This window comes from Canis lupus, chromosome 13 (genome assembly GCF_011100685.1).
Source record: "Canis lupus familiaris isolate Mischka breed German Shepherd chromosome 13, alternate assembly UU_Cfam_GSD_1.0, whole genome shotgun sequence".
NCBI lineage: Eukaryota > Metazoa > Chordata > Mammalia > Carnivora > Canidae > Canis > Canis lupus.
The window spans coordinates 61,556,545-61,580,920 of NC_049234.1; the positions used below are offsets into that span (position 1 = coordinate 61,556,545).

General features: G+C 37.8%; 1 protein-coding gene across 8 annotated transcripts in view; it reads left to right on the top strand.

Moving 5' to 3' along the window:
• Positions 1-24,376, top strand: part of SLC4A4 (solute carrier family 4 member 4) — a 343,382-nt gene that overhangs the window by 167,844 nt on the left and 151,162 nt on the right. The gene's annotated exons all lie outside the window — the stretch shown is intronic.

A 24,376-nucleotide genomic window follows, 5' to 3' on the forward strand; every position in this document is an offset into this window, starting at 1 on the left:
ATGCTATGATGTTCTAACACTCACATGATTTTCTCTGCAAGTATCATACATTCATTCCTTCTAATAATTTTTTTTTTTCAGTGATACCTCTTGGGCAAAAATACATTTAGGTATGAAGTTTAGTCATTGATGGAGTTTGGAATCAGGCAGGATTGGGTTTGAATCCTTGCTGGCTTCCTGACTTTGGGCAAGTTACTTCTCTACTGCAAATTTGGGTTTCTCAACCATAAAAGTGGGTTGATCTTACCAACATAGGTTCGTTGTGAGAATTAAATTAGAAATATGTAAAGTGTTTATCATATTTCACAGCACTCAAAAAATCCAACATTACTGTTACTAGCAAAGTGCTTATCGGAATTGCTCAAGAAATTGTAGACCTTTTATCCTCTGAAAGTTTTATTTATTCCATGTCAGGGATCTAGATTATTGCAATATTGTTGTGGATAAAGCTTCAAGGAGATTGACCAAAACGTTCAGTTTGTTGATGATGGAAATACATCAACTAGTTGGAAATCAGCTTTAGGTCACATCCTGCCTGGGCCAGTCCTTCTAAGAAAACACATTTTAGTCATGAGAGAGGATTCCTCTTATTGTCTATTTATATGATATATTCTCTCCTTAAATAAACAGCTTTAATTCGTAATCTCAGTCACCCTCCCAGGGCTCCCTATTACGTACCACATCAATTCAATAAATTTAATATACACATATAGATGGTCTGCAGCTTAATGATAGTTCAGCTTACCATTTTTCTACTTTAGGATGGTGTGAAAGTAATACACGTTTAATAGAGACTGTACTTTGAATTTTGAATTTAGATCTTTTCCAGGCTGGTGATACGTGGCACAATACTCTTCCATGATGCTAGTCAGTGGCAATGAGCCACAGGCCCTTTCAGCCATGCAATCACGAAGCAAACAACCACCACACATGTAACCATTTTGTACCCATAAACCGTTCTGTTTTTTACTTTCAGTACAGTGTGCAATAAATAATATGATATTCACCATTTTATTAAAAATAGGCTTTGTGTTAGGTGATTCCATTAGATGATACAATAGGCTATTGTAAGTGTTCTAAGCACATTTAAGGTACACTAGGCTTGATGTTCAGGAGTTTGGGTGTATTAAATGCATTTTGACTTACCATATTTTCCATTTATGATGAGGTTATCAGGATATAACCCCATTGTAAGTTGAGGAAGATCTGTAATACATAATAAAGATGTGCAAAGTGATACTAAATTCTGCTGGTTGTACCTACCTATCCAATTTCATTTTCATGTCTTCCCAGTAAGAACCCCTAGTCTTATCAGCTGTTCTTTTTCTTCTGGCTTATATCATGGTAAGTTCTACTTCCATGCTTTAGTTGATTCCTCTGCCCTTCCAGGAATGCCTTTTCAAGTATTCCTATCCAAAAGTATTTAGTAGGGTCCAAATGAAGTGCGGTTCTCATGGATGCAGAAGATCTTAAAATTCCATAGCTCCTATTATCTGTGTCTCACCACTGGAAGATTTATAGTATATTGTTTTATGTCCTCTGTTTTCATTGTTTGTATTTTTCATTTCAGCTATGTAAAAAAAGCTTCTTTAGGGCAGGGCGTGTAAGTCATGCTTTTGTGTCTCTTTCAGTGCAGTGTAGATGCTTGAAACATGGGAATTGTTCAGTAAACATTGATCAATCCTTGATTCTCCATCATTTCACTTAAAGCAACCAACAGCCTCATTTTCACTGGGGCCCATCTTGACCATAGTAAACTATGAACCAGAAATAAATATTGTTTACCTGCAAAAAATGTTTACCAATATCTCTACTCATCCAGGTCTGATGAATTTGGTTATTTTAGTTTGCTCTAATATAATATAGAATTATTTTTCACAAACACTGTCAAAAATATCAGCTAAAGAACAGACTTCTGAACAAGGTTCCATTAATTTAATCTTTCAGTTTTCTTAGCAAGATATTTCCAGGCTTAGTGTAACTTGAAATAACTACCTTTTAAAAAAAGCTACATTTAAAGTTGCTTTTGGGGCATAAGCTCTCATCATTTTTACATTGTGTGCTTCTTATCTTAGTTGTCACCTGAGGCAGATACGAGTTTACAGCTCTTATCCATTTCAAATGCTGCCAATGTATTGAATTAGAAGTTGGAACAAAACCAAAAATGATTTCCTCTTATAGATCTTACTGGCAGGTCTGAAACCAGCCTGGGCTACTGAGAACAAAAGAAAAGCTTTCACCTCTCCTTTTCTGGACAAGTTAATACCCACCTAAATGCTTTGCCATTACTGGAGCCTAGGAACATACTATGTCTTGGAAGATTCCAGAGTGGCTCTTCACTGTACACGCTTATCTTTAAATTCAGTGTGAGACATCTAACAACTGGTATCTTCTGAGCCCTTAGAAAATACTTGCGTCCTTTTGCTGTTATTGGCAGTCAAGATCAGCTGCTTCAGACTCTTAGGTCTGAACTTTAAAGAAGAAAATGAGGTTTAGGGCTTTTTCCTGCCATCTTTTGAATATTCCAGCATCTGTCTTCACTTTGCTCTTTGTGTTATGTCTGCCTGTCTGGTTTGTAAATCTGCCAGGCAAGGACCTCTTGGTCATGTTCAATGTTTTGTTTTGTAGGTTCTTATCCAGTGTTTGATATTATCACCATCCTTAAGCATTAATATTAGATCATACTATTTTTTTTGTAGGTTTTTTTTTTGTTTTTTATGAAACCACAGTGGCGTAACTGTAGATTCTAGTTTCATCCTACAACCAGGTTACACAGTTAACATTAGAATTTAAATAAATGAATTGCAAATGGGACCTTTTTTTGCTTTTTTTTAAAAGAAATTTAAAAAATTTCCTTTTGGGTATTTCTGGAATTAAGCAATTTGAAGTCTTTCATCTGTTAGAAAGTTTACTGACTAAATAAAAATTGTAATTTTCTTGGGCTCTAGAGTTTTCTTAAAAAGTTCTGAAACTTCTTTAGGAAAGTAGTGAACCCAGAGAGTTCACTTTAACAAATTCAGGTCAACAACTGTTAACTGAGCTCTTACTTTTCTCATTCTGTAGTCCAATTGGAGAGAAGGAGAAGAGGGAAATTCACAGGTAACAATGATTTGAGAGAGGCAATGGTAAGTATCCCCAGAAGACTTTAAAGACAGACCAGTTTATCTACAGTGTGTAACACGGATGCATGCACTACACTCTCTGGAAATGCTTATCAGAAGACTGGATAGTGGGGCATAAAGAGAGAATTGGGAAATTTTTTTTCTTAGAGGAGATAGACTTCCACTTTTTTATAAACTGAGGTATAATTGACATATATTTTATATTAGTTTCAGGTGTACAACATAATGATTCAATCTTTGGATATATTGCAAAACGATCACCACCATAAGTCTTGTTAACAGCCATCAGCACACATAGTTAAGTATATTTTTTCTTGTGATGCGAACTTTTAAGATCCTCTCTCTTAGTAACTTTCGAATATGCAATACAGCATTATGAACTATAGTCGTCATGTTGTACATGACATCCCCATGACTTATTTATTTTAATTTTTGACTTATTTATTTTCTAGCGGGAAGTTTGAACCTTTTGACATCTTTTACCCATTTTGCACCCCCCACCCTTACCCCACCTGTAGCAGCCACCAGTGGGTTTTCTGTGAGATCACTTCACTGGATCTTAAAGGTTGGGTTGTACTTCCACAAGTGGAGGTTGTAGGAAAAGTAGGATGAGACGTTGAAAGGTTGTGCTAGCTGAGGGAGAAGTAGAAAAGCAAAGTTGTTGAGAAAGCATAAAGAAGGAGTTTTTGTGAGGTCGAGTAAGTGGACACACTTAATTAGCAGAGAGGGCAGGAGAACGGAATATGTGGGTGGTAAGGTCGCAAAATAATTGAGCCATTTTGTGGAAGGTCTGGGAACAGTTTTTTAGCCTGGAGGTAGATTGGTCAGAGCTGCACGTCAAGGAAATTAATCTGCCAGGGGTTATTTGAATGGAATAGAATGGGAAGCACTTGAGGTAGGGAGAGAGTCAGGAAGGGATCACAGTGGACCAGATGGAGAGAGTGAGGATCTGGGCTTGGATTGTGACTGTGGGAATGGAAAGGAGGGGATCATGCAAGAAATGTTAGGGATGGCATCTGTAGGACTTGGCAGCTAATTGCATGTTAGGAGAGAAAGAGAGGAATCCAGGATGCCTCAGGGTTTGAGCTTGCAACCAGGGAGCTAATAGGAAAGCATTTATGGAAAAAGGTGAGGGGATATCCAGGAGCACCACAGTGTACATATCTGTCCCTGTCGTGCATGCTGCAGCCATCTTTGGAAATATAGTTCACTAGGAGATTTTTAGATGATTTATCATGGGTCAAGATTCTTATAGATTTTTGCTTTGTTATCACATTCTCACTTTATTCTGTTGAATCCATCTAAACCTTTCTCTCGGGTGCAGAATCACTACTACATCTTAGTTTTCCTTAGGCAACTCATACATTTAGAGCATTTTTGTCTTGATTCCAGGCATTTCACCTTCCATCCCTCTTTCTTCAGCAGGTTTAAGATGTGGGTCTGTTCTTGACTGGGAATCTTATTTGGGTCATTTATTGTGTCATTCTCACAAATGTTTTTGGTCTTTTAAGAGGCAAAAGGAAATTTTAAGTAAAGCTTTCAAAATATCCTCATGGTAACTTTTTAAAAGACTAAGAAATAAAATCTTTCAGCAACCTGACATCAACCATCAGACTTTTTAGTTAACAAAAGACATTCAAAAAACTTATGTGGTATCCAAGAATGAGTTACAACATTCTTCAAATAGAGACAGTTCTAACCACTGTTTTTTTTTTTTTAAACAATGAGAGTTTGTTACTATTTATCTGAGCTTCTGAAAGAAGTCTCATTAGGTTTTTCATTGATATCTAGTATTTACAGTGAGCTAAAGTGTATGCTGACTCTAGAAGCCTACAAATGGAATCAAAGTGGAGAAAGAATAAAAACTTAGAAATTCGGTTGTATTTCAGAGTACTGGGGCCTTGGAAGAGATTTCAAGAGGCACAGATTTGGAAAAATTTTGACAATGTGCTGGAATTATAAAATACATTTTTTTTTCCCACCAAGGAGGGTTTGGGATTTGTGAGCATCAGACTTGTACTTGGCAGTATGGTGATATGCGGAATATGTTCATAATCAAACTCTTCCTCTGATCACCAAATCTGTCCCCTTTCCTGACCTTCCTGCTCCTTATTTTCTCTCTCTTCCCCTCTCTGCTCAGTGAACCACTAAATCTGTTAGATGTTACCTCTGTAATGTTGCATGCCTTCCTGTCATTCTTTTTATTCAGGTCCTTTTTTCCTCTTGTTAAGTCTAATCCAGTAGCCTGTCATCTGGGGTCACTGCTTATGGTTGGGCACCTGCAAACACCTCCTGTACTTTGCCTTCCAGTTAATCGTATCATACCTGGCTGATAAGTTACCTCCCCTGTGGAAATAGTCAGGGACACCTCAGTGGATCTCAAACAATATCCAAACCCCTGGGCCTGGCACTGAAGGCCCATTGCCCAGTGACCTAAATTTGAGTAAGCAGCATTTCACACTGCTGTGTTTCCCTTTATTTTCACTACATTCAGGAGCTACTTGCTATTACTTGAACTTACTGAGTGCTTCCCTCTGTTAGTGTCTTTGGCGTGAACATTTTCTTTATTTGGCATTCTCTCCTTCCTCTTGAAACTTTCTGTCAAAACCCAGCTCATCCTTCAGTGCCCACATTCTCCTTGAAACCTTCCCAATATGAGATACTCTCTAGTGACCTTGAACTCTAAAAGCATCTTTTTTGAGATTTCTCACATGTATCTCATTCTGTTTTAATAGTATGTACTTACTACCTTACTTAAGGGTAGGACCCAAGTCTAATTTGTTTAGGTACCTTCTATCACAGGGATGGATAAACTAAGACCCATGGAGCAGATTTGACACTTGCTGCCTAGTTCTGTAAATAAAATTTTACTGAGCCAAGCTCAGTAGTTTATATATTGGCTGTGGATGCTTTTATACTACCATAATAGTATAGTTGCAATAGAGATTTGTGGCCCACAAAGCCTAAAATACTTATTATTTGCCACTTGATACAGGAAAATTTTTCTGACCTTTGCATTATAGTACTGGTTTTCAAAATGGGGATTGGATATCCCTGAGACCCTTTCAGACGGTCTTGGGATTTTCTTTCTATTAGTCAACCAAAATAACATATCTCAGTTTATTGAACACAGAAGCAGACATGAGAATCAGATGTATTTCATTAAGCCATACATTAAAAAGATTTGTAAAAATGTGAAATAGTGGTGGTTTTTTGCTAATTTTTTTACATTGGAAAATAGTTATTTTTCACAAAATATATTACTTATGTTAATATACAATGGGTTTATGATGTAATTTTAAATCAATAAATATTTTAAAAACTTTAGTTTTAATTCCTAATATGCTAAATATTGATAGGCATAACTCATATAAACAAATACTCTTAATTTTTAAGTGTGTAACGGTATCTTGAGACTAAAAAATTTGACAACTGCCGCTCCATTGTATCTAGTGGAATGCCTTCTACAGAGCAGTAAGTCAATAAATGTTGAACAAATGAATGCATAATGCATTGATTAGGCATGGTGGAATGAAGATGAATTGAGGTGGAATGAAGAAGAGTTGGTCTTCCTGATTTTCTTTGCTGTTTTCGTGACAATTAGTAAGTCAATCAAAAATCCATGGGCTGGATTTTGCTACAGTGACAACTGACCCCCAGAGTGTCTAAGTTATTTAACACCATGGAAGCTTCTTAGTCTTCTTAGTCTTACTCTATGTCTGATGTGGGCCTTGAGGAAGTTCTGCTGATCATTGTTGGTCAGCATCTAGGCTAATGGCGGGCTTCTCTCAGTCTGTGCTTCCACAATCACTGTGGCAGTAGGAAAGGCTTATGGTGACTCCCAGGCCTCCTCTTCAACTTTGGACCAGCAATGACACATATTACTTTCACTCACATTTCATTTGCCATAGTGAGTCATGTGTCCACAACTAACTTTAAAGAATTGTTATCCTACATGGGCCCAGAAGGTAGAGACTCAGAAATATTTGGTGGGCAGCACTAATGACTACCACCCAGTTATAACAGAAATTGTAGCCATGACTTTGAAGTGTGTCCTTGGCAGTGCTGAGAGAAATGTGAAGCTACGTAAGGCCAGTATACAGCAGATCTGTCCTCCCGTGTACTCTTCTTGATGGAGGATGAGGGCTTCTCATAGTGAGGACAGCCTGAGGTTACCAGTTCAAGGTCTACTGAAACCACTGGGGCTGTGGTTTTACAGGAGACTTCTGAAGCAGACTAGATTAATTTGAAACTGATGGAGAGTATTTCATGCCGATATACAATAAACCACTTTTATTAGACCAAACAATGTCTGGATTTAATTCTTGGAGACAACTGAAGATCTGACTACTTGAATTAGTATGGCTGTACACATGTGAGTGAGGGGAGGCCAGAGGAAAAGCAAATGCAGTATGTCAGCTGTAGATATCAGTTTCAAAGTTAGTAATGAAATTTCTTCTTGGCAGCAAACAGTAGAATTTTACTTTGATGAAAATTGCTGGCAGAATCTTCAGAAATACGGCTTTTCTTTCTGTGGTAAACTGAATGTTTATGGTGTTTATAGTTGTTCTGGTAATTCAGATACCAATTCTCCTCTGAATGCATCCTCCACCTCAGTCGCTCCTCATCTGCCCCTCATCAGGCCAAAAGCCCCTGTAATCTTTGGACTCCTCCTTATCCTCCAGCTGTACCCTCTGGCTGTTTTCCTTATTCATTTCTGCCCTTCTGTGACTCTCCATTGCAACTGCCCTACTTCAGATTCTCATCATCTCTTGTGTGAACTATTTCACTTTCCTCCTATTTTCCCAGTTTTTTTTTTTTTTTTCCTTACCCTCCTTTAAATCCATCACTCATTACTGCTGGAAGGAACTCTCTAAGTCTCAAGTGCAAGCATATCACTCCCTTTGCTCAAAAACCTTTAGTGACAGTTCTCCATCTTTTATATGCTCAAGCCCAAGCTCCTTAGCCGGTTGATATTTAGAAGATCAAGTCCAAGTTCTCTAATCTGTGAGATGCCCCCTGACTTGCTATCTGCCCAAGTGTCTAATCATCCCTGACATTTCCACTCTTGAACTACAGGCTCTGGTAATATTTGGATTCTCATATTCTTAGGTTCTATGTCTTTGAGTCCCTTTCCCTTATTCATGCTGTTCCAGCTACTGTCAATTGATGTGGCTAAATTTAGCCTATCCTTGAAACTCTTGCTTCTCCCAGGATACTTTTTAAAAAAAATCATATCCCTCTTTTCTCCTTTTCTCTTCATCTCCCCAAAGCACCCCTCCCCCCTTCCCCCACATTGCTTTATCATCACACCATGGTACAAGTATGTTTCCTGCATGATTGGCAAAGTGCTCAAGGAACCTGAACCACATTCATCTTTGAATCCCCATTGCCAAGCACAATGTGACACTTAATAGATGTTCAATAAATTTTTTTTATTTTATTTTTTTTAATTTATTTTTTATTGGTGTTCAATTTACTAACATACAGAATAACCCCCAGTGCCCGTCACCCATTCACTCCCACCCCCCTCAATAAATTTTAGATTGGACTAATTCATCCACCTGACTCTTGCATGGGCATGTGTTGGCTAAACATGAATTGTCAGTTACACTTGCATCTCCTTTGTCTTGACTGGATTGCTATGTCCTCATTAGGTTGATGTGAAAGATAGTCAATCTAAAAACAAATGAGAGGAAATAGAATATGTAGCATCTACTTAACTAGAATGTGTAGTATCCATTTGCCTATGATGATGGGTACTCTTGGAAGGAATGATGATAAACTTCAAATTTGTCTATATTTTCTTATTTGTAAGACTTGCCTTTTTTCCTTTTTTTTTTTTTTTTTTTTTTAAGATTTTACTTATTCATGAGAGAGACAGAGATACAGGCAGAGGGAGAAGCAGGCTCCCCACAAGGAGCCCAGTGCGGGACTGGATCCCAGGACTCTGGGATCATGCCCTGAGTGAAAGGCAGACACTCAACCACTGAGCCACCCAGGCGTCCCTTCTTTTTTCTTTTATTGTGAGAGATGATGATGGTGTAAGGAGCTATTAATGGGCCATGAATTGTGATTCTTCTTGCATAGATTGGCATTCTTTTGTAGAAAACTGTGATTTGTTAATCACTCAGGGCATAATAATGCCCAACACACAAACACTTAACAAATATTTGTTGATTAAAGGAACAATTAACCTTAAAATAAGAAAGGACTGAAAAGAATATGGAAAGTTAGAGCATGAATGATTTTTCTGTATTTGTCAGGTTATAGTCTTCACATCAAAACTAACCAGCCTCAGTAGCATGAGGGAGGCTCTGCTGCTTTTCTGTGGCTGCTGATAGTAGTAGGAATTTGAGAACTGCATTCTTTGGCTACCTCCATTTCCTACTGACTAGGTCATCGATCCACGGTTGACGTGCCCCCACTAAGGCAATTATGACTACTGTGAGCTGACATTTATCCAATCTGGTGCTGGTGCTTTGGAACAAACGAGGACTCTTCTTCCTCACCCACTTGATGTTAGGTGTGACCACATGACTTGGCCTTGACCAGTGAAATGTGAGCAGAAGTCATGAGTGTCATTCCTGGGGAGAGCTTGAAGAACCAGTACATTCTCTAGTTTCATTTTTCCTTCAAACCAGCAGCATTCCAGGAAGTGGCTGTTCCATGCATTTAGGTCCTGGCCTGAGGACAGAGATGTAGAACCAAGCCCCAAGCTAATCCACAAGGGACATTATCCTGAGAAGTAAAGCACTGTTGTTTTAAGCCACGAGATTTTGAGGTGGCTCTTTCACTGTACCCTTGCCTATCTGGCAGAGAGAATATTTGAGGTCACCCAGTAAGTGAGGGACCAGGGTTTGACCTCAGGTGTGTAGATGTCAGATGGTACAGTTACTTTTTATTTCTGTCTCTGCTTCTCATTCTCTCTGCCTTTAGGTCTCCCTGCTTTCAGCAACATATAGTGCTCCTGTCTGCTGACAAGAGGTGTGGACACTGATGACTCAGAGTTCTGTTGTTTCAGGTCAGAAAATGAAATCCCTGGTGTGTTTCAATGAGAGGCAACAAGTCAGCATTCAGAAGTGTAATTTTTGGGGATGGTTCTGTTTTCTAAAGCCCATTCTTATCAACCGCAGGAAACAGCTGGAGCATATACACTTATGGGCCGTGATCAGCTTTGGCCTCAGGAAGAGCCATGCACTGATGGGTTCTGCAAGTAGTAACCATGGTTACAAATCAACGAACAGTCTTGTTAGGCGAATATAGTAGAGGGACTAGTATCAGCATCCTTTCTGAGGGGGAAGAACCGGAAAAATTCAGTTATAATGGCAAGTTTTCACCCTAGTAAAAGTTATACTTAAAAAAAAATTGATTCTTCCAGCACATGTGTAAGCTGGGGTCTGGATTTTAGGAATTCCTGTAGGTGTCAAGGTTGAATCATCTCCCCAATTTCCAAAGGACATCTATGAATGATTTTTGTCTGTGTTTCTAGGGAAGAGCCTAGAGCCTGTGTGAAAGTGGCATTTCCTCTTAAGCAGCTGGTAGCTTAGGCTGTGTGGACTGACTGTTATTATTAGTTGTAATAATGTCAGTGATAGTTGTGACTGTTGTCTTCAGTAAGAATGATTATTATTACCTTGGATTGGGAGAGTGCCTTTCCCTTTAGTGGTGATAATTTTATTCTATCCAGTTACAGTGATAGAGTTTTGGGGTGTTGTTATATTAATTCATTCAAATTGTCAATTCATTCCCTTAAATATTTTTATGTACCACTCTTTTGCCAGGTGCAGGGAAAATACAGTGAAGAAGGCAGACACAGTCCCTACCTTTAGACACCTACTAGTCAGGCATGTTTCCCAGGAGGAGGATGATATTTGTGATAAGCTGATTCTCCTGAGTAGAGGGGGCGGGGGTGCTTATAGAAAGAGTGGGTCATCCCTGAAGGGGAAGAATGAGCACCTGGAGACTATCTAGGAGGTGAGCAGACAGTGAGGGATCTGACTCAGCCATTGGATGGTGATTAGAGAAATCAGAGAAAGGGCAACTTAACTGGTTTATGTGGGCTGGCTTAATACAAATATGTAAGCACAAGCAGACTTTGCTTTGGTTCTTCCGAAAACAGGCCCTATGGGCAAACATTTTAGGAAAAAAGATACTGACTTCACACTCTAATGTTTGAGATAAAGATTTGAATGTAGTTTTTATTTTTATGATTCAGTGATTCATGAATTTCAGTGATTTTCTAAAAGATTAATGATCTGATGCAAGTTCAGGCTGGTAAAGCCCTGTTGGCAAGGATTTAGTCCCATCTCTCTTATGTGAGGATGCAGGATTTTCCCATTAAGGGACTTTTGTTTGCCAATTTGGGGGAGGGGATGAGAGCTACAGGGACCAATTCCTCAGTGCTCTATAGAGAGTGTGAAAGGAAAAGCAAAGGCCTCTAATTATGAAGATGTATGGTTAAGCCTGGAAACATATGATGTTGTATATTATTTCTAAGAAGCTATGTGTATTTAAATGAAAGCCAGCTCTTTATGAGCATGTGTGTGCTTTGGTTGGCATATTCTATTTCCTTTTTTTTTTTTTTTTCTTTTTACTTTTTTAAAAGTAAGCTCTATGCCCAGAACTCATGACCCGTAGGTCAAGAATCACATGTTCTACTGACTGAACTAGCTGGGTACCCCAGCTATTTCTTGATTCATGTAGATGCTGCTACTTACCTGGAAAATTAAGGTGGTTTACTGCATATAAGAATGAGCTTTATTACAATGAAATAGATTGCTTAATTATGTGGCAAGTTTCCTGTCATCAAAAGTATATAAACAGGTATTAGGAGATTATGTCTGGTGTTACAGGAGAAGAACTGCTTGATAGAGTTGTTCAGATGATCAGCCAGTCCTTTAGCTCTGTCATTCTGTGATCCATGTCGATAACATACCCAGTCCTCCAGATTATCTACCCTGTGGGGCATTTAAACTTATTATATCTACCCTCTGCATTATAGCCTTGCTCCAGAGATAATGCATAACTGTGAGAAGATTCTAGTAGCACTGTACTAAAGAAGTTTCTGAAGCTAACGTTTTGACACTGATTCAGATTATTTCTGATATGAGTTTCTCATTCCCTGCTGCTTTTTTCTTCATTTTGGTTCAGCAGAAAATGGTTTTTTTTTTTAGAAAGTACCTTTGCCCACTGATTTAAACCATCTTTAAACAGCATACTAGACCCGGTGAAACATTTTTAGAGTCTCTGCATTTTTTTGTTGTTGTTGTTTGAACCTTCCTGTATTTTACCACTTTCTTTTTCCCCTCCATACTACTTCAGTGGTAAATATAGAAAGGAGTATATTGCTCTCATATCAGAATGACAGGTCTAGAATGAGCTAAGATCAGAACACATTAGAGATTACCTAAAGAACCTTCTGTCATCATGATGTAGCATCCAAAGTAAGGGTGGTACATATCACATAGTTTTCTCAAGTAAATAATTACTAATGACCTCTGTGCTCAGGGAGGCACCTCCCACATTTGCTAGATGCTAACAACTTTGGTTTGCCTGAGGTCGCTGCATACCCACGATGGGATGAATAACAGCTACAGTTAGGCCTCAGTCCTCATCTCCTGAGTGGACTCAGATAATTCCAACCCTCAGCTGCCACCTCTCAATTCTCTGAACTCATCTCCTTGGACTGAAAAAGTATGGATGGTGGGATTCTGCTGTGGCAATTGTATTTCAGTTTCCTGGGGATCTTGAGGTAGGAGAGGATTTATGTCCATGATTATAGGCCAAAGAGGAAAAGAAGAAAATGAACACCTATTGAACATCTGTGCAGGACATTTGCTCATGGGTTCCCTTGCTTAATCCTTATAGCAATCCTATAGGGGATTATTATTATTATTATTATTCCATTTTACAATCTTTTGTTAATCTAACTTTGTCTAACTTGCCATGCTGATGTAAATTATCTCTTGGGTTCCTTTTATATTTTTCCTTATGAACCCATTATGTTCATGTGAGAGAGGTAAGGTGTGAGCTACCACCTTGTACCCCGCCCCCCCATCCGCAGGCCAGTCAGAAAAATGCTGGCTGTGGCCGTTGGCATCATGCAGGTCAGTGTCATGGAGTTAAAGAACCCCACCCTTGTGGTTTCTTAGAACTAGATGTGATTTAGGAGCCAGATGGTATCAACTCAGAACTGCAAGCGTCTCATCTCAGCTTGGGCTTTTCAGTAAGAAGGAAATCCTGGGCCCATCTTAATTCTCGTCAGAACTCTCCAGAATAACTAGGATCGCTTGAGGCCTTGCAGCTACCACATCATTTGGAACCTAGATACCACTTTCACTGAACTTATCATAACATAAACCTCTCCACGGGGGAGAAACTGATATGAGCAAATGCACAACCAGGAAAGGTGTTGCACCCTTCCTTTGCTCTTCGTCAGATTTGTAGAACTTAAATGTGGAGAGTCTTCAAGACCACTTATGTGATAGAGGCCCTGTGGGCCCAGAGATGTTGGTGCCCTTCTTTCCGGGAGGCTGCTGGGTTGTGGGCGACTTGTGATTAGCACCTGTATAATGTGTATCAACCAACTGGGTGTGCATCAGCAAGGCCATGAGGAGTTACTACTTGAGGAAGCCGATTTGCATGGCTCTTCTTCAGGTCACCTTTGGTGAGCCATAAATAGAGCAGTGAGGAGAGGCTACATTTGTAACTGGAGGACCAAACAATGTGTCTATCTATTGATTAATCTTTTAAAGTTTTAGGGGCATTTGGGTGGCTCAGCCAGTTGAGCATCTGATTTGTGGTTTTGGCTCAGGTCATGACCTCAGCATCATGAGATCGAGCCCTGCATCAGGTCCCATGCTCAGCACAGAGTCTGCTTGGGATTCTCCTCTTCCTCTGCCCCCCTCCACGTGAACACTCTCTCTAAAATAAATAGATAGGTAATAAAGTTTAATATCTGTGTCTATGCCTGCGTCTGTATCTGTATCTAAATCAACATTGATGTTGGCATCCGTGGCTATGTATTTATTTGGATACAGATGTAGGACTATGCTAAATGGCTTAATTTTTCTGCCCATACTTTTTCCTTTTTTTCTGCATAGACTTTTCAGGTGTAAAGGTTTTTAGTGACTAAAACTATATATTGGAATCTTTGGTATTTGAGACAGAGCTGTCAAGAAAAATTTCCCTTGCCATAATTTTAAAAATATATGTAAATATTATTTCATGGGGCATGTTAAAACTACTTAAAATTGATTTTGAACTCTTAAAATTTTGATTTCCATGTTTATATTAAAATTTGACTAAATCTCCCAACATTGTCTACTCCTTAATAAAGGCTCAAATTGGGACCCCTGGAGTGGCTCAGAGATTACCACCTGCCTTCAGCTCAGGGCGTGATCCTGGAGTCCCGGGATCGAGTCCCACATCGGGCTCCCTGCATGGAGCCTGCTTCTCCCTTTGCCTATGTCTCTTCCTGTCTCTCTCTGTCTGTATCTCTCATGAATAAATAAAATCTTAAGAAGAAAAAAAGGCTTAAATTAATTTCAGGTACTTAGATATAATAATAGTAGCTTTAACTTTCTTATAGATATTTTTATTAAAGTATAATGTGCAAATGGTTATGAAATTGAAGAAAAGCATAGGACTTCTAATGAAAAAATAAGCTCCTTTGCTTCATCTTGTTTGTTCTAAGACCTGTCCATTTAACAACCACTTTTAATTCTTTGAATTGTCGCTAAATTTTCTTTTTGTAGTTTTTTCGTAGTTACCTTCGTATCTCTGTATATTGGGCTTATCTTGCTATTTCTGATTAATTATTCTTAGATATTGTTTGTTGGTTTTACCAGCTTTGTACATTTTTCCTCCCTCCAAATAGGTTTGTATCATTATTCTTAGTTCCATTATTATTTATATTTGTAGTTTTAGGTAATAAGCCTATGCATTTTTGTTTGGTTAGTTGGTTGGGGCTTTTTTGGTAGTAAGTATTGATGGGATCTTTTGACTATTTACCTCTCTCAAGGATGAGAGAAGGAGGTGAGCTTCCCTACTCTTCTTGCCCCTCTCCTCACTACTTCCACTTCCAGACTTCTGTTATTGGTACTTCTATTTAGCATCAGTATTGGTTAAATTAACATTCTTGCCTCTATAAATACATTTTGTGCTTTCTCAATCAAGTGATTCTAAAGTTAGAAACCTATAAATAGCATTTATAATATTATGACTATATTAATATGGCTTATTCTAAAGCTATATAATGTGTTTTTCTTGTATAGTTTTTTTAACCTAGAGTTTAAATTGCATTTTTTAAAAAATTAGCTATTACTGTATTCCTGAACTCTTTCAGTATGTCAAGGATGGTAATAAACCCTACAGATACCTTCTACTTGCAGATCCATCCCTCCTGTTCCATAGGAAACCTGCTGCAGAACTGATGTCTGCCATTTACTTTTATTGCTCCTTCTGAGCTGGAGACCATATATCGTCCTTTTCTTCATTTTTTCCTTCATTTTACCTAAATCACATTTCAAGTAAGTTCGTATGGAAGGGCATATAAGGATTGACTCTTTTTTAGAATTTTTATTGTTTATTTGTTTTTTTTGTTTTTTTTTTTTTTTTTGCTTGAAGGTTTCATTATTTTTTTTCATACTCAATTGATAATTTGGATGAGTGTAGAATCCTAAGTTGAAAATAATTGTTATTTCAGGACTTCGACACCACATGCTTCTATTTTTTTCCATGCATTCTGTGTTGCTTAAGAGAATTCCCAAGCCCAATTCTTAGTTCTTTTCCTCTCTAGATGGAAAATTGTAGGAGATTCTCTACATTGTCAGTGTTGTAATGTTTCATGGTGATTCATCAACATACAAGGCTGGATTTGTGTGTATATGTTGTGGAGGGAGGAGAGTTGTGTTATTAATATTTTTGTAGGGAACCTTGTGATTTGAAGAAACATATTCTTTAGCTCTGGGATAGTCTCTTTAATAGCATTCTGTCCTCCATTTTTCTTGTTCTGTCTTAGGTGGACTCCTAGTAGTCAGATATTGGCCTTCCTTGAATTGATTGTCTGTACCTCTGATCTTTTCTTGCATATTTTTTGGCTCTTTGTTTACCTCTCCCCTTACTTTCTGCAAGATTTTCTTGATTTACTTTCATACCTTTATATATATAGCAAACATATATGTTTTTAAAAAGTAATTATAACTCTAAAACACTTGTTCTGTTTGTCATAACATCCTGTTTATGTTCTGTGGATGCAATATCATCTCAACTCTCTCCGTAAACTAATAAGAATTTTTATTTTAGGTTTTCTAAATTACATTTCTTTTTCCTCCTCCTCCTCCTCCTCCTCCTCCTCCTCCTCCTCCTCCTCCTCCTCCTTCTTCTCCTTCTTCTCCTCCTCCTCCTCCTCCTTTTTTGGTGTCTGTTTTAGTTTTGGGCTCTTCAGTTGTCTATTTGTATTTAAGAAAGAGGATCTGATGTAGAGTAAGAATGGTTATCCTGAGGGGCCCTCTAAATTCTAGAGTTCAGAAGACCTTGGTCTGAGGTACAAACACCTGCCTTAGTTGCCCTGGTTTTTCTGAATACCTCTTTAGCAAATAGCCCTGTGGGAAATGCTTTGGCTACTGGGCATTCTGCCTGGGTGATGTTAAACTTTTATGGATAGACTTTCCATAAATGCATCCCTTTTTAGCCTGTGTCTTACTTGGGCTTCCATTATACTTGGCATCTTCCAGTATGGAGTTTCTTCAGAGTTTTGCAGGGAAGATCTTTTCTGTTTTGACTACATGTGTCTCTGCACATACTTTACACTGCAGTTTCTCCATGATGTGAGTTGTATCAGGTGCTAATACTCTATCTGCTCTTCTTCTGGGAAGTTTTTGGTCTGTTGGCCTTCTACCAGTTCTTTCAATTGATATGGCCTTACATTTTCTTCAAAAGTATTTTTTTTTTTAAATCTAACATTTTTTTTTTTTAAATCTAACATTTTGAAAGTATCCAGGAAGAGAGAGGGATAAACTCATTTGCTGAATCCTATAAGTTGAACTGGTAGCCTTTTAAAATTATTTTAAATATTGACACTTCATTAATTTAGAGAGCCTCTCCATTAATCTGAATTAGCAAAATTTTACTATATTTTGGATCTGATGTCTACATAGATATAAGAGAGTATGTCCCACTTATGGAATCAGACACTGGTACCTGTGCTTGGAAAGATGTGGCTGTAGGAAATTAATGAAATTCCTCCTTAACTTGGCTCAAGGACATTTAGTAAGATGACTCTGGGTCATTGCCTATTTGGAATGAAGGCAATGAGATATTTGTTTACTTCTGACATAATCTGCTGTGGTCTTCTGTACTTTTACTAGTCAGCATAGTCTTGCCGATGGTATTGTTTTTTTCTGTTTGTAGTTTTTTTGATATAAGGTCACAAATTATTTTATATACTTCCATCTGTGTGCTTTGGACAGAATGACTCTTTGTAGTTTTATATTATGCGTGTTTGTGTGCATGTGTGTGAGGCACAGAAAAAGAAGTATTATAGAATCACAAATACCGTATGTAATCACAAGAACCACAGATGCCTTGGAGTACTTTATGTGGACTTTACTATTTATATTTAATAAGTGTCCTAGTCCTTGTTTGTTTCGGAGTGTTTCCTCAGCTGAGTAGAGATTTTTTAAATGTCTTTTTAATTTGTGTGTGTGCCCAGAGAAAGAGAATGAAATTTTTAAAAATTAACTACTTGTTTTAGGTCATAATAAAAATTAAATATCCACCCTGAGTATTACTAGAACAGGAGTCGCTATGATTAGAACATTTTGCTTTTTGCTGGTTGAAATTTAAAAAGAATTAGAAGAGATGAACCTTGCATATTTGGTGTTGAGATGCCTAAGACCTAACATTGAGTTTTGAGGAAAGCCCACAGAATAGTAATAAATAAGAAAACAGAGAATGGGATCAGAGAAGTTGAGGTCAGATAGATTATCTACAGGCAGGTTGACAGCAGAGGTCTCAAAAGGGTAGAGAATGATCTTTAAAAGACTAGAATAGCATTTGTGAGGATTTATTGGAGTAGATGTTCTGTGTGTTGTTGTTTGGCTTCTGCACACTTCCAGTCTCTCCAGAAGATGTCTTCTCCATTACCTTTGTCCCATACGTTAGAGATGACTTCAGCTTGTGGTTGGCACTTGGTCACGATACCTTGATACTTACCTGGATCTTTTGACGTCTTCTTCCTTCCTCTAAATTTGCTTTACTTCCCAAGTCAGTCACATTCTTTGAGTTATTTCAGTTCCCCCAAACTCCTCTCTACTCTTCTCTTTCACTGAGGTCCAGCCACTCTCCCTTATTTCTCCTCTCATTTTCACCTCCTGATCCTTCCTTCACAGGGGGTTTCTCTTTTTTCCCCTTTATTGTTCTCACGTCTGTTCCCACTGCTGACTGACAGGCTGTTAGTCAGTTTGGCAGAGTCTTTTCACTCTGTTAGTTCTGGGCCAGCTACAAACTTCTTCCGTATTTACTCTACGGCTTTCCAAGTCTGAGGGCTCTTGGAGTGTGCACACAGCATCTCCCTTCATAGGAAATGGACTTTGAACAGTAGTGTTTATAATAGTAACTCCAAATGGAAGTAAAATGATACCCAGTTGCTATTATCCATTCATTCACAAATATTTATTAAGTGCCACTTAGTGCCAAGCTCTGAGGCTAAAACTGTGAATAAGACGAACCTAGGGCTTTGACTCTGGGCTCTTGGAGTTTATATAATATTAAATCATGAACAAACAACAAAAATTTTCTAAACAAAGCAATTAAAAATGAAATAAGTAAAAACATCCAAACTGATTTTCTCTTAGTAATAAAATTCTTTCAAAGAACTCCTTCTGATGATATTTTTAACTTTCTTTCATCTAATATTTGCGATTGAAATATTTCTGTATTTTATTTGAAGGTTGGGAGTAAGAATGGGTTGGAGGTCTTAATGGCAGTTGATGTTATTATTATTTTTAGTGGGGACAGGTCTTGATATTTTGTTGCCATGGAAGACTAGGAAACTGGGGCCCCTGGGTGGCTCCATTAGTTCAGTGTCCACAACTCTTGATTTTGGCTCAGGTCTTGATCTCAGGGTTGTGGGATCCAGCCACATCAGACGCCACACTCACTAGGGAGTCTGCTTGAGATTCTTTCTCTCCCTCCCCCTCTGCCCCCCTACCGCCAGTCATGCACTTGTTTGTATTTTCTCTCGTTCTCTCTTTCTAGATAAATAAATAAAATCTTAAAAAAAAATAGAAGACTAGAAAACTGGTCTGACAAAATCTAAGCTTCTCTTTTAGCCATTTTTTCTAGACTTTCTCCAACTCATTGCTAGAGTCCTAGCTGATTTATTCTGCTTGTCCCCTTACATTCCTATTTTTAGTAGTTGAAATGGGAAGAAATTGCTGTTGGATTAATTTGAAATATGGTAGAAAACCAATATGGAAATAATGGAGAGTTGGCTGTATGTACATAGTGGAATTTTACAAATACTTGGCTACGATTATGAGGTAGGACATTGAGAAGCATGTGGCATTATTGCTTTTATATTTACATTGCTGTTGCTTTAGCACTCTTTCTCCTACATCACAGAGCTGTAGTTTGGGGCTACTATTTAATCACAGTGGCAAACAGTAGCTGAGTTGAGTTTTCCCCGCCTTTTTCTCTTTATGAAAATGAAAAAGTAAAGAAATGTATACTCTATTTCTGGGAATAGCTAAACTGGAAATCAAAAACATTTCTGCTTTAAATATTCTTTATGATATTATATTGCACATAACTGGCATGGAAATAGAGTATATTCTTTGTGGTTGAATATTAAATTTTCTCTTTATTAGAAATGGTGAAGTTTGTGTCTTAATTTTAAATAACATAGGCCATTTTTTTCTCAGAAGCAATGGGATTGGTATTAAGAGATCCAGATTTAAATTATAGTTTACTTGCTGTGTGACCATGAACTTAACTTCTTTGAGGTTCATTTTGTTTATGTGTAAAGTGGTAATAGGAATAATACTAACTTCAATGAGCATTATATGAGCATTAAGAAAATAATAATGTAAGTTAAAGTACTTAGTACTTAAAAGAATTAGTTGCCCCTTAACCTTAGATATGGATGATTTCTAGTAGAGTTGTTATGTCAACAAGGGGGGGAAAGAGTATCAGCCACTGGGGGTACAGAACACGTTAGCATGCATTCTTCTAAAACTACATTTATTATTAGTTTTATGGTCTCAAACAGTTCAAATTAGATCCATACCTCCAAATTTTCTGACATGGACACCCAGATTCCCTTATGTCTGTTGTATGTAAGTTACCTTAGTTATTTTTCATGCTAAAAATAATATTTAATCAAGAATAAAATATCCAGTTTATTTCATATCCAAGGTGATCTTTGTTTTAGCTTGTTCTTAGGTTCTCTATTGCTTCATGGTAAACGTATTAGGTGAGGAAGTTTATGTGTTAATTGCATTACATACATATTTACATTTTTATCTAAGGCGTACACATTTAAATATCTTCCTCTTCCAACACTGTAGTTCTCCTCATCTCTTTCCATTGTATCTAATAGATATAATCATAAAGGACTTTATGAATTGCTACATGTGTGCTAAAGAATAACAATGATTTTCAAAGTTAGTACAGAATGCAATCAATTTTTATGGAAGACAGTGTGTACCTGCCAAGTGTGTACTTTCAAAATGAAATTGTTTTTGATTGTGTGAAACTGCCTAAAATGTGATTCTCCAAAGCTTTCTTTTTCTTATGGCCAAAAAACAGTGATATAATTTAAATTAATTATAATTATGTACCTGAAGCTGATTCTTTTTCTTTTGTAGAAGTCAAACTTAAAAAAAAAAAAAAAAAGTTTCTTTGGATCAAGAGAAGTTATATGAAATTTGTGTGCCCTGGATTTTGATGGAAAGGGCCGACTAGTGGTAGCTTTGAGCAGAATGAATCCCTACTTGTGCAAGAAGTAGGGTACTCAGGGTACTCTTGGCATTTCACCTTTTTGGTACAAGCTGACATTTTCTCTTACTAGCACCATTCATTCAGGATTGCATGAGTTTGCATTATAGGCTCAAACTGTAAATAGAGAACGTCGATTTATCCTGATAATGTGTCTTATTGAATGTCAGGTGCAAAATATCTACAATAGAATGTTGTTAGGGATCAGTAGCATAACAGCTTCGTGGGTTTGCTAAAATGCCATGCACAAATTTCTGATTCCGGATATAATCGGGTTTGTAATCTCTTTTTGGCTCTTGTCCTTGTCTTCTTTGATTTGAGTGATATGTTTCTGGAAAAGGCTGATTAAATAATGAGTTTCCAAATTATTTATTTATTTGATTGTGCAGGTGAGGATTTAGAGGAATAGCCAAGCAAGACACTTTCTGTGTGTTGATGTGATGAGGTTGCTAATTTAATGATTTCTTGAGATACAATAGTTTGGAGCAGTGGCTTGAAGGAGGGCAAGGTTATCAGAACTACCCCTCTGTCTACTTCAATTTATATATTTCTTTCAATTCCAATTCTAACTGGGACACATCCTCCTCTTAAGATAACTGGTTTATTTAGAGCAGTGGTTCTCAAACTTTAGCATGTTTCAAAATTACTTTAAAGGTTTGTTAAAACCTCATTACTGGGCCCCAAACCCAGAGTCTTGATTATATTGTAGTTCCCCCTTATCTGCAGGACCTATGTTCTGAGATTCCCAGTGAATGCCTGAACACTATATATACTGTTTTTCCTATACACACATACCTATGGTAAACTTTACTTTATAAATTAGGCACACTACGAGATTAACAACAGTAACTAATAATCAAATACAATTATAGCAATGTACTGTAATAAAAGTTATGTGAATGTGGTCTCTCTCTCTCTCAAAATACCGTACTGAACTCCCCCTTCTTATGATGTGAGATGATAAAATGCCTATGTGATGAGATGATGTGAGGTGAATGGAGTAGGCATCGTGTCGTAGCGTTAGGCTATTATTGACCTGATGATTTGTCAGAAGGAGGATCACCTGCTTCTGGACCACAGCTGACTAGAGGTAACTGAAACAGCAGATAAGGGGGACCAGTGCATTTAGTCTAGGTTAGTCCCAAGGAGTTGCATTTCTAATAAGTGCTCAGGTAATACTAATGTTGTTGGTCCGGGCATCATACTTTGGGGACCATGGCATTGGGAAGCACTTGTTTTTGTTTTGAGGTGTTTGGGCTCAGGGGTGGGGAATTTGCTAGGAGGGAGGTGGGAAAACAGGGGAGCATGTTTATCATCTTGCTTGGGGTTTACCTAGAAGTGTTGACTTCTGGATTCCTCCATGTATTACAAAGTTACACCTCAGTGATGCTGTTGATATTACTAATCACTAATAAAAATGAGAATCAGATAATGGTAGGAGGGACAGTAGCCTACTTAACATTTGCCTACTTTTCCCCATCTGGTTCCTGCATCTTCCTTGAGCCTGTGCCTTCTTTGGACATCCCCGCCCCCCTCAAGTACAAATACATCCATACTATCATGAGAGAAATGAGGAAGCAGTATATGAAGTTTCTTGGAAAAGTTGTGACGTCAGTCAAGATTACCATTGTAATAAAAACTTCACTAATTTGGCTTCTTCCTATTTAGATTTTGCAGCAGTAGGACAGTACTTTGGCTAAAATGTACCTTTGTAGTCTTTATAGTTTCCAAAGCAAATCGATGAATTTAGGATATTGCCCCGAAAATTTAAAGCACTTAATGAAACTTCTTTCACATTATTTCAGGACTGCCACTTACATCAATTGATTTTATAATTAGAAATCAGTCTTATTTATGAATATATGTAAGTTATTTTTAATTCGTGGTGAGGATTGCCATAGCTTAATTGCTTTAAGAATATATAGTTCAGATTTCCTCACTTACGCAAGTAGAATTTTCACCCAGTTAGTCCAAATAACTGCTTTTGCTTTTAATGTAAGGTGTAGAATTATAGCTACTCATCATTTCCTATTGCTTTCAAGCCCAGCATTATTTGAGAGCATTCACGTTTGTACCTGGTGTCTTTTGTTTTGAGTGCACGCTAGAAACCTGGTATGTAGTTCAAAGAAGAAAATGTGGCCTTCAAAAGGTTTTTTAATTTTGCTCATAAAGCAGTTTTTCAGATGTAACTTTCCTTTGAAAAATGTCCTGTGCTCAAATTTTCCTAGAATAAAATGTCCCACCAGGTAAAGGGTTTAAGAGATCTAGGCCATGCTTACTCAATGAAATGCAGCAGAGTGGAAAATATCCTGTCTTGCCAGCTCAAGAAAATTATGATTTTTCTGATTTAGTAAAGACAATTATACTATTGAAAGAGCTGCTTTCATATAGACATTAAATTATTAGGAATAGATTTTAGTCTGTTAAAATTTTGTATTGAAGTTTCTACCTAAAGGAATTGAAGTCTATAAACTAAAAAGTAATTTGGAAGCCAATGTGAAGCTGTGTTCAAACTTTGGTGCTTGTTTTTCAACCCTTGTCCTTTTGGTGTGAAGACCAGCCTGAGTCAGATCATTGAGGATTAATGATGAATGCCTTACTCAGCACCCTGCAGGGACTGGGTCAAACACCCTGGCTTTGAAAAGTTACTCTTTTGCTTAGTAAGCCTAGAAATTTCAAGTCCAACTGCAGAATGAACAGAATGTTATTGTTTTGATTAACATAGTCTCCTTGAAGATGGCTATCACTCTTTCAGATGTCCCTCTTCTCTTTTTTGTGTCACGGGGTCTAAAGTCATTGTCTGGATTGCCAGTTGACTTGACCTACAGCCACTGTATTGCCTGGGAGGTTGGTTCCCATCAAGTATTCCTGATGAAACCCATTCCTTAATATGAATAAGAAGATTGGCCCATCAAGGGAAAAGAAGGGATATGCTTATATTAGTCTGGCAAGTGGGAATGCAAGAAGTGAGGGGCCTGCTATAGTATTACTTTGACACAAAGAAGATGGATTCTGGATCAGATGCCCACTAAGGAGAAATCTTCTTGATTAAAGCGTTAGCTAGAGAAGGGAACACAGATGGGTTTTCGGGGTGAGTGATACCTAGGAAGGACTGCAGAGGCCTGGAGAGAGCAAGTCCAGGCCTGTAGTCTGTGGCCATCTCTGCTGACCTGAGGAAAGAGGCCATCTCTATAGGGGGTAGGAAAAGGAAAGGATACCAGGTACTATGTAAAGGGCAGTGACGAAAAGTA